Raw genomic sequence first — 17688 nt, forward strand, 5'->3', positions numbered from 1 at the left:
AAGAGCGTTAACTCTTCCGAAAGTCTCAAAATGGCTAGTATGGGGGTACGATCGAACTGATACATCGCTTGTTTTCAAGCAAAAATATATATTTTTTATATTTTACTTAGATGAACTTTAGGCTTCTCAACATTTCATGAATAGAGACCTTTTTGCCAAAATTCAACACTACTGAGTTATAAGTGATTGAATTTTAATACTTGTCGTCATTTTGCAAAAAATTGACAAAATGGATTTTGCTAACAAACATACACAGGATGCTTAAGAATTCTATACTGTCACAAAAATTGAAATTCAAATATGTATAAATAAGCTCACACTGACCTAAACTATATTGAAAATCTTATGAGCGTATGTATGGTGGGTCGATCGACTCATCACACTAAACGTGTTTTGAAAAAAAAATACTTTTATTTTTTAATTTTTAATTTTTTTTTATAGTATCGTAAGTATAGTCGAAAGCTCTGTTTTGTTTAAAAAATTCAAGTCGATTTCTTGAATAGAAGCCTCATACGAGCGTTAACTATATGCAGAGTCGCATAAAAGCTCGTTCGAGGTCTCGGTCAATATATGGTAAGACTCGGTTTTTATTAAAAAAAAAATAATTAAAAATTGCTTTTATATGCAAATTAAAATTCCAAACACTTTTTGCAATAAACATTTTTTAGTAGGATTTCATTTAGCAAAGTTATGACACTTTGAATTTTTACATTAGCCGCCATTTTGAAAAAAAATTTTATATATTTTTTTTAAACATAACGTATAGGGGCTGCACGTTAGTTCTATGCGATACTCAAAATTTAAATTTTTATCTTCAAAACCAAACAGTTAAGAGCGTTAACTCTTCCGAAAGTCTCAAAATGGCTAGTATGGGGGTACGATCGAACTGATACATCGCTTGTTTTCAAGCAAAAATATATATTTTTTATATTTTACTTAGATGAACTTTAGGCTTCTCAACATTTCATGAATAGAGACCTTTTTGCCAAAATTCAACACTACTGAGTTATAAGTGATTGAATTTTAATACTTGTCGTCATTTTGCAAAAAATTGACAAAATGGATTTTGCTAACAAACATACACAGGATGCTTAAGAATTCTATACTGTCACAAAAATTGAAATTCAAATATGTATAAATAAGCTCACACTGACCTAAACTATATTGAAAATCTTATGAGCGTATGTATGGTGGGTCGATCGACTCATCACACTAAACGTGTTTTGAAAAAAAAATACTTTTATTTTTTAATTTTTAATTTTTTTTTATAGTATCGTAAGTATAGTCGAAAGCTCTATTTTGTATAAAAAATTCAAGTCGATTTCTTAAATAGAAGCCTCATACGAGCGTTAACTATATGCAGAGTCGCATAAAAGCTCGTTCGAGGTCTCGGTCAATATATGGTAAGACTCGGTTTTTATTAAAAAAAAAATAATTAAAAATTGCTTTTATATGCAAATTAAAACTCCAAACACTTTTTGCATTAAACATTTTTTAGTAGGATTTCATTTAGCAAAGTTATGACACTTTGAATTTTTACATTAGCCGCCATTTTGAAAAAAAATTTTATATATTTTTTTTAAACATAACGTATAGGGGCTGCACGTTAGTTCTATGCGATACTCAAAATTTAAATTTTTATCTTCGAAACCAAACAGTTAAGAGCGTTAACTCTTCCGAAAGTCTCAAAATGGCTAGTATGGGGGTACGATCGAACTGATACATCGCTTGTTTTCAAGCAAAAATATATATTTTTTATATTTTACTTAGATGAACTTTAGGCTTCTTAACATTTCATGTATAGTGACCTTTTTGCTAAAATTCAACACTACTGAGTTATAAGTGATTGAATTTTAATACTTGTCGTCATTTTGCAAAAAATTGACAAAATGGATTTTGCTAACAAACATACACAGGATGCTTAAGAATTCTATACTGTCACAAAAATTGAAATTCAAATATGTATAAATAAGCTCACACTGACCTAAACTATATTGAAAATCTTATGAGCGTATGTATGGTGGGTCGATCGACTCATCACACTAAACGTGTTTTGAAAAAAAAATACTTTTATTTTTTAATTTTTAATTTTTTTTTATAGTATCGTAAGTATAGTCGAAAGCTCTATTTTGTATAAAAAATTCAAGTCGATTTCTTGAATAGAAGCCTCATACGAGCGTTAACTATATGCAGAGTCGCATAAAAGCTCGTTCGAGGTCTCGGTCAATATATGGTAAGACTCGGTTTTTTTAAAAAAAAAAAATTAAAAATTGCTTTTATATGCAAATTAAAATTCCAAACACTTTTTGCATTAAACATTTTTTAGTAGGATTTCATTTAACAAAGTTATGACACTTTGAATTTTTACATTAGCCGCCATTTTAAAAAAAATTTATATATTTTTTTTAAACATAACGTATAAGGGCTGCACGTTAGTTCTATGCGATACTCAAAATTTAAATTTTTATCTTCGAAACCTAACAGTTAAGAGCGTTAACTCTTCCGAAAGTCTCAAAATGGCTAGTATGGGGGTACGATCGAACTGATACATCGCTTGTTTTCAAGCAAAAATATATATTTTTTATATTTTACTTAGATGAACTTTAGGCTTCTCAACATTTCATGTATAGAGACCTTTTTGCCAAAATTCAACACTACTGAGTTATAAGTGATTGAATTTTAATACTTGTCGTCATTTTGCAAAAAATTGACAAAATGGATTTTGCTAACAAACATACACAGGATGCTTAAGAATTCTATACTGTCACAAAAATTGAAATTCAAATATGTATAAATAAGCTCACACTGACCTAAACTATATTGAAAATCTTATGAGCGTATGTATGGTGGGTCGATCGACTCATCACACTAAACGTGTTTTGAAAAAAAAATACTTTTATTTTTTAATTTTTAATTTTTTTTTATAGTATCGTAAGTATAGTCGAAAGCTCTATTTTGTATAAAAAATTGAAGTCGATTTCTTGAATAGAAGCCTCATACGAGCGTTAACTATATGCAGAGTCGCATAAAAGCTCGTTCGAGGTCTCGGTCAATATATGGTAAGACTCGGTTTTTATTAAAAAAAAAATAATTAAAAATTGCTTTTATATGCAAAATAAAATTCCAAACACTTTTTGCATTAAACATTTTTTAGTAGGATTTCATTTAGCAAAGTTATGACACTTTGAATTTTTACATTAGCCGCCATTTTGAAAAAAAATTTTATATATTTTTTTTAAACATAACGTATAGGGGCTGCACGTTAGTTCTATGCGATACTCAAAATTTAAATTTTTATCTTTGAAACCAAACAGTTAAGAGCGTTAACTCTTCCGAAAGTCTCAAAATGGCTAGTATGGGGGTACGATCGAACTGATACATCGCTTGTTTTCAAGCAAAAATATATATTTTTTATATTTTACTTAGATGAACTTTAGGCTTCTCAACATTTCATGTATAGAGACCTTTTTGCCAAAATTCAACACTACTGAGTTATAAGTGATTGAATTTTAATACTTGTCGTCATTTTGCAAAAAATTGACAAAATGGATTTTGCTAACAAACATACACAGGATGCTTAAGAATTCTATACTGTCACAAAAATTGAAATTCAAATATGTATAAATAAGCTCACACTGACCTAAACTATATTGAAAATCTTATGAGCGTATGTATGGTGGGTCGATCGACTCATCACACTAAACGTGTTTTGAAAAAAAAATACTTTTATTTTTTAATTTTTAATTTTTTTTTATAGTATCGTAAGTATAGTCGAAAGCTCTGTTTTGTATAAAAAATTCAAGTCGATTTCTTGAATAGAAGCCTCATACGAGCGTTAACTATATGCAGAGTCGCATAAAAGCTCGTTCGAGGTCTCGGTCAATATATGGTAAGACTCGGTTTTTATTAAAAAAAAAATAATTAAAAATTGCTTTTATATGCAAATTAAAATTCCAAACACTTTTTGCAATAAACATTTTTTAGTAGGATTTCATTTAGCAAAGTTATGACACTTTGAATTTTTACATTAGCCGCCATTTTGAAAAAAAATTTTATATATTTTTTTTAAACATAACGTATAGGGGCTGCACGTTAGTTCTATGCGATACTCAAAATTTAAATTTTTATCTTCGAAACCAAACAGTTAAGAGCGTTAACTCTTCCGAAAGTCTCAAAATGGCTAGTATGGGGGTACGATCGAACTGATACATCGCTTGTTTTCAAGCAAAAATATATATTTTTTATATTTTACTTAGATGAACTTTAGGCTTCTCAACATTTCATGAATAGAGACCTTTTTGCCAAAATTCAACACTACTGAGTTATAAGTGATTGAATTTTAATACTTGTCGTCATTTTGCAAAAAATTGACAAAATGGATTTTGCTAACAAACATACACAGGATGCTTAAGAATTCTATACTGTCACAAAAATTGAAATTCAAATATGTATAAATAAGCTCACACTGACCTAAACTATATTGAAAATCTTATGAGCGTATGTATGGTGGGTCGATCGACTCATCACACTAAACGTGTTTTGAAAAAAAAATACTTTTATTTTTTAATTTTTAATTTTTTTTTATAGTATCGTAAGTATAGTCGAAAGCTCTATTTTGTATAAAAAATTCAAGTCGATTTCTTGAATAGAAGCCTCATACGAGCGTTAACTATATGCAGAGTCGCATAAAAGCTCGTTCGAGGTCTCGGTCAATATATGGTAAGACTCGGTTTTTTTAAAAAAAAATAATTAAAAATTGCTTTTATATGCAAATTAAAATTCCAAACACTTTTTGCATTAAACATTTTTTAGTAGGATTTCATTTAACAAAGTTATGACACTTTAAATTTTTACATTAGCCGCCATTTTGAAAAAAAAATTTATATATTTTTTTTAAACATAACGTATAAGGGCTGCACGTTAGTTCTATGCGATACTCAAAATTTAAATTTTTATCTTCGAAACCAAACAGTTAAGAGCGTTAACTCTTCCGAAAGTCTCAAAATGGCTAGTATGGGGGTACGATCGAACTGATACATCGCTTGTTTTCAAGCAAAAATATATCTTTTTTATATTTTACTTAGATGAACTTTAGGCTTCTCAACATTTCATGTATAGAGACCTTTTTGCTAAAATTCAACACTACTGAGTTATAAGTGATTGAATTTTAATACTTGTCGTCATTTTGCAAAAAATTGACAAAATGGATTTTGCTAACAAACATACACAGGATGCTTAAGAATTCTATACTGTCACAAAAATTGAAATTCAAATATGTATAAATAAGCTCACACTAACCTAAACTATATTGAAAATCTTATGAGCGTATGTATGGTGGGTCGATCGACTCATCACACTAAACGTGTTTTGAAAAAAAAATACTTTTATTTTTTAATTTTTAATTTTTTTTTATAGTATCGTAAGTATAGTCGAAAGCTCTATTTTGTATAAAAAATTCAAGTCGATTTCTTAAATAGAAGCCTCATACGAGCGTTAACTATATGCAGAGTCGCATAAAAGCTCGTTCGAAGTCTCGGTCAATATATGGTAAGACTCGGTTTTTATTAAAAAAAAAATATTTAAAAATTGCTTTTATATGCAAATTAAAATTGAAAACACTTTTTGCATTTAACATTTTTAGTAGGATTTTATTTAGCAAAGTTATGACACTTTGAATTTTTACATTAGCCGCCATTTTGAAAAAAAAATTTATATATTTTTTTTAAACATAACGTATAGGGGCTGCACGTTAGTTCTATGCGATACTCAAAATTTAAATTTTTATCTTCGAAACCAAACAGTTAAGAGCGTTAACTCTTCCGAAAGTCTCAAAATGGCTAGTATGGGGGTACGATCGAACTGATACATCGCTTGTTTTCAAGCAAAAATATATATTTTTTATATTTTACTTAGATGAACTTTAGGCTTCTCAACATTTCATGTATAGAGACCTTTTTGACAAAATTCAACACTACTGAGTTATAAGTGATTGAATTTTAATACTTGTCGCCATTTTGCAAAAAATTGACAAAATGGATTTTGCTAACAAACATACACAGGATGCTTAAGAATTCTATACTGTCACAAAAATTGAAATTCAAATATGTATAAATAAGCTCACACTGACCTAAACTATATTGAAAATCTTATGAGCGTATGTATGGTGGGTCGATCGACTCATCACACTAAACGTATTTTGAAAAAAAAATACTTTTATTTTTTAATTTTTAATTTTTTTTTATAGTATCGTAAGTATAGTCGAAAGCTCTATTTTGTATAAAAAATTCAAGTCGATTTCTTGAATAGAAGCCTCATACGAGCGTTAACTATATGCAGAGTCGCATAAAAGCTCGTTCGAGGTCTCGGTCAATATATGGTAAGACTCGGTTTTTATTCAAAAAAAATAATTAAAAATTGCTTTTATATGCAAATTAAAATTCCAAACACTTTTTGCATTAAACATTTTTTAGTAGGATTTCATTTAGCAAAGTTATGACACTTTGAATTTTTACATTAGCCGCCATTTTGAAAAAAAATTTTATATATTTTTTTTAAACATAACGTATAGGGGCTGCACGTTAGTTCTATGCGATACTCAAAATTTAAATTTTTATCTTCGAAACCAAACAGTTAAGAGCGTTAACTCTTCCGAAAGTCTCAAAATGGCTAGTATGGGGGTACGATCGAACTGATACATCGCTTGTTTTCAAGCAAAAATATATATTTTTTATATTTTACTTAGATGAACTTTAGGCTTCTCAACATTTCATGTATAGAGACCTTTTTGCTAAAATTCAACACTACTGAGTTATAAGTGATTGAATTTTAATACTTGTCGTCATTTTGCAAAAAATTGACAAAATGGATTTTGCTAACAAACATACACAGGATGCTTAAGAATTCTATACTGTCACAAAAATTGAAATTCAAATATGTATAAATAAGCTCACACTAACCTAAACTATATTGAAAATCTTATGAGCGTATGTATGGTGGGTCGATCGACTCATCACACTAAACGTGTTTTGAAAAAAAAATACTTTTATTTTTTAATTTTTAATTTTTTTTTATAGTATCGTAAGTATAGTCGAAAGCTCTATTTTGTATAAAAAATTCAAGTCGATTTCTTGAATAGAAGCCTCATACGAGCGTTAACTATATGCAGAGTCGCATAAAAGCTCGTTCGAAGTCTCGGTCAATATATGGTAAGACTCGGTTTTTATTAAAAAAAAAATATTTAAAAATTGCTTTTATATGCAAATTAAAATTCCAAACACTTTTTGCATTAAACATTTTTAGTAGGATTTCATTTAGCAAAGTTATGACACTTTGAATTTTTACATTAGCCGCCATTTTGAAAAAAAATTTTATATATTTTTTTTAAACATAACGTATAGGGGCTGCACGTTAGTTCTATGCGATACTCAAAATTTAAATTTTTATCTTCGAAACCAAACAGTTAAGAGCGTTAACTCTTCCGAAAGTCTCAAAATGGCTAGTATGGGGGTACGATCGAACTGATACATCGCTTGTTTTCAAGCAAAAATATATATTTTTTATATTTTACTTAGATGAACTTTAGGCTTCTCAACATTTCATGTATAGTGACCTTTTTGCCAAAATTCAACACTACTGAGTTATAAGTGATTGAATTTTAATACTTGTCGTCATTTTGCAAAAAATTGACAAAATGGATTTTGCTAACAAACATACACAGGATGCTTAAGAATTCTATACTGTCACAAAAATTGAAATTCAAATATGTATAAATAAGCTCACACTGACCTAAACTATATTGAAAATCTTATGAGCGTATGTATGGTGGGTCGATCGACTCATCACACTAAACGTATTTTGAAAAAAAAATACTTTTATTTTTTAATTTTTAATTTTTTTTTATAGTATCGTAAGTATAGTCGAAAGCTCTATTTTGTATAAAAAATTCAAGTCGATTTCTTAAATAGAAGCCTCATACGAGCGTTAACTATATGCAGAGTCGCATAAAAGCTCGTTCGAGGTCTCGGTCAATATATGGTAAGACTCGGTTTTTATTCAAAAAAAATAATTAAAAATTGCTTTTATATGCAAATTAAAATTCCAAACACTTTTTGCATTAAACATTTTTTAGTAGGATTTCATTTAGCAAAGTTATGACACTTTGAATTTTTACATTAGCCGCCATTTTGAAAAAAAATTTTATATATTTTTTTTAAACATAACGTATAGGGGCTGCACGTTAGTTCTATGCGATACTCAAAATTTAAATTTTTATCTTCGAAACCAAACAGTTAAGAGCGTTAACTCTTCCGAAAGTCTCAAAATGGCTAGTATGGGGGTACGATCGAACTGATACATCGCTTGTTTTCAAGCAAAAATATATATTTTTTATATTTTACTTAGATGAACTTTAGGCTTCTCAACATTTCATGTATAGAGACCTTTTTGCTAAAATTCAACACTACTGAGTTATAAGTGATTGAATTTTAATACTTGTCGTCATTTTGCAAAAAATTGACAAAATGGATTTTGCTAACAAACATACACAGGATGCTTAAGAATTCTATACTGTCACAAAAATTGAAATTCAAATATGTATAAATAAGCTCACACTGACCTAAACTATATTGAAAATCTTATGAGCGTATGTATGGTGGGTCGATCGACTCATCACACTAAACGTGTTTTGAAAAAAAAATACTTTTATTTTTTAATTTTTAATTTTTTTTTATAGTATCGTAAGTATAGTCGAAAGCTCTATTTTGTATAAAAAATTCAAGTCGATTTCTTGAATAGAAGCCTCATACGAGCGTTAACTATATGCAGAGTCGCATAAAAGCTCGTTCGAGGTCTCGGTCAATATATGGTAAGACTCGGTTTTTTTAAAAAAAAATAATTAAAAATTGCTTTTATATGCAAATTAAAATTCCAAACACTTTTTGCATTAAACATTTTTTAGTAGGATTTCATTTAACAAAGTTATGACACTTTGAATTTTTACATTAGTTGCCATTTTGAAAAAAAAATTTATATATTTTTTTTAAACATAACGTATAAGGGCTGCACGTTAGTTCTATGCGATACTCAAAATTTAAATTTTTATCTTCGAAAACAAACAGTTAAGAGCGTTAACTCTTCCGAAAGTCTCAAAATGGCTAGTATGGGGGTACGATCGAACTGATACATCGCTTGTTTTCAAGCAAAAATATATATTTTTTATATTTTACTTAGATGAACTTTAGGCTTCTCAACATTTCATGTATAGAGACCTTTTTGCCAAAATTCAACACTACTGAGTTATAAGTGATTGAATTTTAATACTTGTCGTCATTTTGCAAAAAATTGACAAAATGGATTTTGCTAACAAACATACACAGGATGCTTAAGAATTCTATACTGTCACAAAAATTGAAATTCAAATATGTATAAATAAGCTCACACTGACCTAAACTATATTGAAAATCTTATGAGCGTATGTATGGTGGGTCGATCGACTCATCACACTAAACGTGTTTTGAAAAAAAAATACTTTTATTTTTTAATTTTTAATTTTTTTTTATAGTATCGTAAGTATAGTCGAAAGCTCTATTTTGTATAAAAAATTCAAGTCGATTTCTTGAATAGAAGCCTCATACGAGCGTTAACTATATGCAGAGTCGCATAAAAGCTCGTTCGAGGTCTCGGTCAATATATGGTAAGACTCGGTTTTTATTAAAAAAAAAATAATTAAAAATTGCTTTTATATGCAAATTAAAACTCCAAACACTTTTTGCATTAAACATTTTTTAGTAGGATTTCATTTAGCAAAGTTATGACACTTTGAATTTTTACATTAGCCGCCATTTTGAAAAAAAATTTTATATATTTTTTTTAAACATAACGTATAGGGGCTGCACGTTAGTTCTATGCAATACTCAAAATTTAAATTTTTATCTTCGAAACCAAACAGTTAAGAGCGTTAACTCTTCCGAAAGTCTCAAAATGGCTAGTATGGGGGTACGATCGAACTGATACATCGCTTGTTTTCAAGCAAAAATATATATTTTTTATATCTTACTTAGATGAACTTTAGGCTTCTCAACATTTCATGTATAGAGACCTTTTTGCTAAAATTTAACACTACTGAGTTATAAGTGATTGAATTTTAATACTTGTCGTCATTTTGCAAAAAATTGACAAAATGGATTTTGCTAACAAACATACACAGGATGCTTAAGAATTCTATACTGTCACAAAAATTGAAATTCAAATATGTATAAATAAGCTCACACTGACCTAAACTATATTGAAAATCTTATGAGCGTATGTATGGTGGGTCGATCGACTCATCACACTAAACGTGTTTTGAAAAAAAAATACTTTTATTTTTTAATTTTTAATTTTTTTTTATAGTATCGTAAGTATAGTCGAAAGCTCTATTTTGTATAAAAAATTCAAGTCGATTTCTTGAATAGAAGCCTCATACGAGCGTTAACTATATGCAGAGTCGCATAAAAGCTCGTTCGAGGTCTCGGTCAATATATGGTAAGACTCGGTTTTTATTAAAAAAAAAATAATTAAAAATTGCTTTTATATGCAAATTAAAATTCCAAACACTTTTTGCATTAAACATTTTTTAGTAGGATTTCATTTAGCAAAGTTATGACACTTTGAATTTTTACATTAGCCGCCATTTTGAAAAAAAATTTTATATATTTTTTTTAAACATAACGTATAGGGGCTGCACGTTAGTTCTATGCGATACTCAAAATTTAAATTTTTATCTTCGAAACCAAACAGTTAAGAGCGTTAACTCTTCCGAAAGTCTCAAAATGGCTAGTATGGGGGTACGATCGAACTGATACATCGCTTGTTTTCAAGCAAAAATATATATTTTTTATATTTTACTTAGATGAACTTTAGGCTTCTCAACATTTCATGTATAGAGACCTTTTTGCCAAAATTCAACACTACTGAGTTATAAGTGATTGAATTTTAATACTTGTCGTCATTTTGCAAAAAATTGACAAAATGGATTTTGCTAACAAACATACACAGGATGCTTAAGAATTCTATACTGTCACAAAAATTGAAATTCAAATATGTATAAATAAGCTCACACTGACCTAAACTATATTGAAAATCTTATGAGCGTATGTATGGTGGGTCGATCGACTCATCACACTAAACGTGTTTTGAAAAAAAAATACTTTTATTTTTTAATTTTTAATTTTTTTTTATAGTATCGTAAGTATAGTCGAAAGCTCTATTTTGTATAAAAAATTCAAGTCGATTTCTTGAATAGAAGCCTCATACGAGCGTTAACTATATGCAGAGTCGCATAAAAGCTCGTTCGAGGTCTCGGTCAATATATGGTAAGACTCGGTTTTTATTAAAAAAAAAATAATTAAAAATTGCTTTTATATGCAAATTAAAATTCCAAACACTTTTTGCATTAAACATTTTTTAGTAGGATTTCATTTAGCAAAGTTATGACACTTTGAATTTTTACATTAGCCGCCATTTTGAAAAAAAATTTTATATATTTTTTTTAAACATAACGTATAGGGGCTGCACGTTAGTTCTATGCGATACTCAAAATTTAAATTTTTATCTTCGAAACCAAACAGTTAAGAGCGTTAACTCTTCCGAAAGTCTCAAAATGGCTAGTATGGGGGTACGATCGAACTGATACATCGCTTGTTTTCAAGCAAAAATATATATTTTTTATATTTTACTTAGATGAACTTTAGGCTTCTCAACATTTCATGTATAGAGACCTTTTTGCTAAAATTCAACACTACTGAGTTATAAGTGATTGAATTTTAATACTTGTCGTCATTTTGCAAAAAATTGACAAAATGGATTTTGCTAACAAACATACACAGGATGCTTAAGAATTCTATACTGTCACAAAAATTGAAATTCAAATATGTATAAATAAGCTCACACTGACCTAAACTATATTGAAAATCTTATGAGCGTATGTATGGTGGGTCGATCGACTCATCACACTAAACGTGTTTTGAAAAAAAAATACTTTTATTTTTTAATTTTTAATTTTTTTTTATAGTATCGTAAGTATAGTCGAAAGCTCTATTTTGTATAAAAAATTCAAGTCGATTTCTTGAATAGAAGCCTCATACGAGCGTTAACTATATGCAGAGTCGCATAAAAGCTCGTTCGAGGTCTCGGTCAATATATGGTAAGACTCGGTTTTTATTAAAAAAAAAATAATTAAAAATTGCTTTTATATGCAAATTAAAATTCCAAACACTTTTTGCATTAAACATTTTTTAGTAGGATTTCATTTAACAAAGTTATGACACTTTAAATTTTTACATTAGCCGCCATTTTTAAAAAAAAATTTATATATTTTTTTTAAACATAACGTATAAGGGCTACACGTTAGTTCTATGCGATACTCAAAATTTAAATTTTTATCTTCGAAACCAAACAGTTAAGAGCGTTAACTCTTCCGAAAGTCTCAAAATGGCTAGTATGGGGGTACGATCGAACTGATACATCGCTTGTTTTCAAGCAAAAATATATATTTTTTATATTTTACTTAGATGAACTTTAGGCTTCTCAACATTTCATGTATAGAGACCTTTTTGCCAAAATTCAACACTACTGAGTTATAAGTGATTGAATTTTAATACTTGTCGTCATTTTGCAAAAAATTGACAAAATGGATTTTGCTAACAAACATACACAGGATGCTTAAGAATTCTATACTGTCACAAAAATTGAAATTCAAATATGTATAAATAAGCTCACACTGACCTAAACTATATTGAAAATCTTATGAGCGTATGTATGGTGGGTCGATCGACTCATCACACTAAACGTGTTTTGAAAAAAAAATACTTTTATTTTTTAATTTTTAATTTTTTTTTATAGTATCGTAAGTATAGTCGAAAGCTCTATTTTGTATAAAAAATTCAAGTCGATTTCTTGAATAGAAGCCTCATACGAGCGTTAACTATATGCAGAGTCGCATAAAAGCTCGTTCGAGGTCTCGGTCAATATATGGTAAGACTCGGTTTTTATTAAAAAAAAAATAATTAAAAATTGCTTTTATATGCAAATTAAAATTCCAAACACTTTTTGCATTAAACATTTTTTAGTAGGATATTATTTAGCAAAGTTATGACACTTTGAATTTTTACATTAGCCGCCATTTTGAAAAAAAAGTTTATATATTTTTTTTAAACATAACGTATAGGGGCTGCACGTTAGTTCTATGCGATACTCAAAATTTAAATTTTTATCTTCGAAACCAAACAGTTAAGAGCGTTAACTCTTCCGAAAGTCTCAAAATGGCTAGTATGGGGGTACGATCGAACTGATACATCGCTTGTTTTCAAGCAAAAATATATATTTTTTATATTTTACTTAGATGAACTTTAGGCTTCTCAACATTTCATGTATAGAGACCTTTTTGACAAAATTCAACACTACTGAGTTATAAGTGATTGAATTTTAATACTTGTCGCCATTTTGCAAAAAATTGACAAAATGGATTTTGCTAACAAACATACACAGGATGCTTAAGAATTCTATACTGTCACAAAAATTGAAATTCAAATATGTATAAATAAGCTCACACTGACCTAAACTATATTGAAAATCTTATGAGCGTATGTATGGTGGGTCGATCGACTCATCACACTAAACGTGTTTTGAAAAAAAAATACTTTTATTTTTTAATTTTTAATTTTTTCTTATAGTATCGTAAGTATAGTCGAAAGCTCTATTTTGTATAAAAAATTCAAGTCGATTTCTTGAATAGAAGCCTCATACGAGCGTTAACTATATGCAGAGTCGCATAAAAGCTCGTTCGAGGTCTCGGTCAATATATGGTAAGACTCGGTTTTTATTAAAAAAAAAATAATTAAAAATTGCTTTTATATGCAAATTAAAATTCCAAACACTTTTTGCATTAAACATTTTTTAGTAGGATTTCATTTAACAAAGTTATGACACTTTAAATTTTTACATTAGCCGCCATTTTGAAAAAAAAATTTATATATTTTTTTTAAACATAACGTATAAGGGCTACACGTTAGTTCTATGCGATACTCAAAATTTAAATTTTTATCTTCGAAACCTAACAGTTAAGAGCGTTAACTCTTCCGAAAGTCTCAAAATGGCTAGTATGGGGGTACGATCGAACTGATACATCGCTTGTTTTCAAGCAAAAATATATATTTTTTATATTTTACTTAGATGAACTTTAGGCTTCTCAACATTTCATGTATAGAGACCTTTTTGCCAAAATTCAACACTACTGAGTTATAAGTGATTGAATTTTAATACTTGTCGTCATTTTGCAAAAAATTGACAAAATGGATTTTGCTAACAAACATACACAGGATGCTTAAGAATTCTATACTGTCACAAAAATTTAAATTCAAATATGTATAAATAAGCTCACACTGACCTAAACTATATTGAAAATCTTATGAGCGTATGTATGGTGGGTCGATCGACTCATCACACTAAACGTGTTTTGAAAAAAAAATACTTTTATTTTTTAATTTTTAATTTTTTTTTATAGTATCGTAAGTATAGTCGAAAGCTCTATTTTGTATAAAAAATTCAAGTCGATTTCTTGAATAGAAGCCTCATACGAGCGTTAACTATATGCAGAGTCGCATAAAAGCTCGTTCGAGGTCTCGGTCAATATATGGTAAGACTCGGTTTTTATTAAAAAAAAAATAATTAAAAATTGCTTTTATATGCAAATTAAAATTCCAAACACTTTTTGCATTAAACATTTTTTAGTAGGATATTATTTAGCAAAGTTATGACACTTTGAATTTTTACATTAGCCGCCATTTTGAAAAAAAAGTTTATATATTTTTTTTAAACATAACGTATAGGGGCTGCACGTTAGTTCTATGCGATACTCAAAATTTAAATTTTTATCTTCGAAACCAAACAGTTAAGAGCGTTAACTCTTCCGAAAGTCTCAAAATGGCTAGTATGGGGGTACGATCGAACTGATACATCGCTTGTTTTCAAGCAAAAATATATATTTTTTATATTTTACTTAGATGAACTTTAGGCTTCTCAACATTTCATGTATAGAGACCTTTTTGCCAAAATTCAACACTACTGAGTTATAAGTGATTGAATTTTAATACTTGTCGCCATTTTGCAAAAAATTGACAAAATGGATTTTGCTAACAAACATACACAGGTTGCTTAAGAATTCTATACTGTCACAAAAATTAAAATTCAAATATGTATAAATAAGCTCACACTGACCTAAACTATATTGAAAATCTTATGAGCGTATGTATGGTGGGTCGATCGACTCATCACACTAAACGTGTTTTGAAAAAAAAATACTTTTATTTTTTAATTTTTAATTTTTTTTTATAGTATCGTAAGTATAGTCGAAAGCTCTATTTTGTATTAAAAATTCAAGTCGATTTCTTAAATAGAAACCTCGTACGAGCGTTAACTATATGCAGAGTCGCATAAAAGCTCGTTCGAGGTCTCGGTCAATATATGGTAAGACTCGGTTTTTATTAAAAAAAAAAAATTAAAAATTGCTTTTATATGCAAATTTAAATTCCAAACACTTTTTGCATCAGACATTTTTTAGTAGGATTTCATTTAGCAAAGTTATGACACTTTGAATTTTTACATTAGCCGCCATTTTGAAAAAAAAATTTATATATTTTTTTTAAACATAACGTATAGGGGCTGCACGTTAGTTCTATGCGATACTCAAAATTTAAATTTTTATCTTCGAAACCAAACAGTTAAGAGCGTTAACTCTTCCGAAAGTCTCAAAATGGCTAGTATGGGGGTACGATCGAACTGATACATCGCTTGTTTTCAAGCAAAAATATATATTTTTTATATTTTACTTAGATGAACTTTAGGCTTCTCAACATTTCATGTATAGAGACCTTTTTGACAAAATTTAACACTACTGAGTTATAAGTGATTGAATTTTAATACTTGTCGCCATTTTGCAAAAAATTGACAAAATGGATTTTGCTAACAAACATACACAGGATGTTTAAGAATTCTATACTGTCACAAAAATTTAAATTTAAATATTTATAAATAAGCTCACACTGACCTTAACTATATTGAAAATCTTATGAGCGTATGTATGGTGGGTCGATCGACTCATCACACTAAGCGTGTTTTGAAAAAAAAATACTTTTATTTTTTAATTTTTTATTTTTTTTTATAGTATCGTAAGTATAGTCGAAAGCTCTATTTTGTATTAAAAATTCAAGTCGATTTTTTAAATAGAAACCTCGTACGAGCGTTAACTATATGCAGAGTCGCATAAAAGCTCGTTCGAGGTCTCGGTCAATATATGGTAAGACTCGGTTTTTATTAAAAAAAAAATAATTAAAAATTGCTTTTATATGCAAATTTAAATTCCAAACACTTTTTGCATTAGACATTTTTTAGTAGGATTTTATTTAGCAAAGTTATGACACTTTGAATTTTTACATTAGCCGCCATTTTGAAAAAAAAATTTATATATTTTTTTTAAACATAACGTATAGGGGCTGCACGTTAGTTCTATGCGATACTCAAAATTTAAATTTTTATCTTAGAAACCAAACAGTTAAGAGCGTTAACTCTTCCGAAAGTCTCAAAATGGCTAGTATGGGGGTACGATCGAACTGATACATCGCTTGTTTTCAAGCAAAAATATATATTTTTTATATTTTACTTAGATGAACTTTAGGCTTCTCAACATTTCATGTATAGAGACCTTTTTGACAAAATTCAACACTACTGAGTTATAAGTGATTGAATTTTAATACTTGTCGCCATTTTGCAAAAAATTGACAAAATGGATTTTGCTAACAAACATACACAGGATGTTTAAGAATTCTATACTGTCACAAAAATTGAAATTTAAATATTTATAAATAAGCTCACACTGACCTTAACTATATTGAAAATCTTATGAGCGTATGTATGGTGGGTCGATCGACTCATCACACTAAACGTGTTTTGAAAAAAAAATACTTTTATTTTTTAATTTTTTATTTTTTTTTATAGTATCGTAAGTATAGTCGAAAGCTCTATTTTGTATTAAAAATTCAAGTCGATTTCTTAAATAGAAACCTCGTACGAGCGTTAACTATATGCAGAGTCGCATAAAAGCTCGTTCGAGGTCTCGGTCAATATATGGTAAGACTCGGTTTTTATTAAAAAAAAAATAATTAAAAATTGCTTTTATATGCAAATTTAAATTCCAAACACTTTTTGCATTAAACATTTTTTAGTAGGATTTCATTTAGCAAAGTTATGACACTTTGAATTTTTACATTAGCCGCCATTTTGAAAAAAAAATTTATATATTTTTTTTAAACATAACGTATAGGGGCTGCACGTTAGTTCTATGCGATACTCAAAATTTAAATTTTTATCTTCGAAACCAAACAGTTAAGAGCGTTAACTCTTCCGAAAGTCTCAAAATGGCTAGTATGGGGGTACGATCGAACTGATACATCGCTTGTTTTCAAGCAAAAATATATATTTTTTATATTTTACTTAGATGAACTTTAGGCTTCTCAACATTTGATGTATAGAGACCTTTTTGCCAAAATTCAACACTACTGAGTTATAAGTGATTGAATTTTAATACTTGTCGTCATTTTGCAAAAAATTGACAAAATGGATTTTGCTAACAAACATACACAGGATGCTTAAGAATTC

General features: G+C 28.6%; 1 long non-coding RNA gene across 2 annotated transcripts in view; it reads left to right on the top strand.

Annotated features, from left to right (window-relative positions):
* LOC148233603 (uncharacterized) overlaps positions 1-17199 on the top strand; it is a 53940-nt gene extending 36741 nt beyond the window's left edge. For both annotated transcript variants that reach the window (XR_015810427.1, XR_015810426.1), the window contains one exon: positions 15370-17199. This is a non-coding gene — a long non-coding RNA (uncharacterized LOC148233603). The remainder of the gene's footprint in view (positions 1-15369) is intronic.
* Positions 17200-17688: the final 489 nt, after the last annotated feature.

Source organism: Plectrocnemia conspersa, unplaced genomic scaffold (genome assembly GCF_051122295.1).
Source record: "Plectrocnemia conspersa isolate PC_06_02 unplaced genomic scaffold, ASM5112229v1 ptg000008l, whole genome shotgun sequence".
Classification (NCBI taxonomy): domain Eukaryota; kingdom Metazoa; phylum Arthropoda; class Insecta; order Trichoptera; family Polycentropodidae; genus Plectrocnemia; species Plectrocnemia conspersa.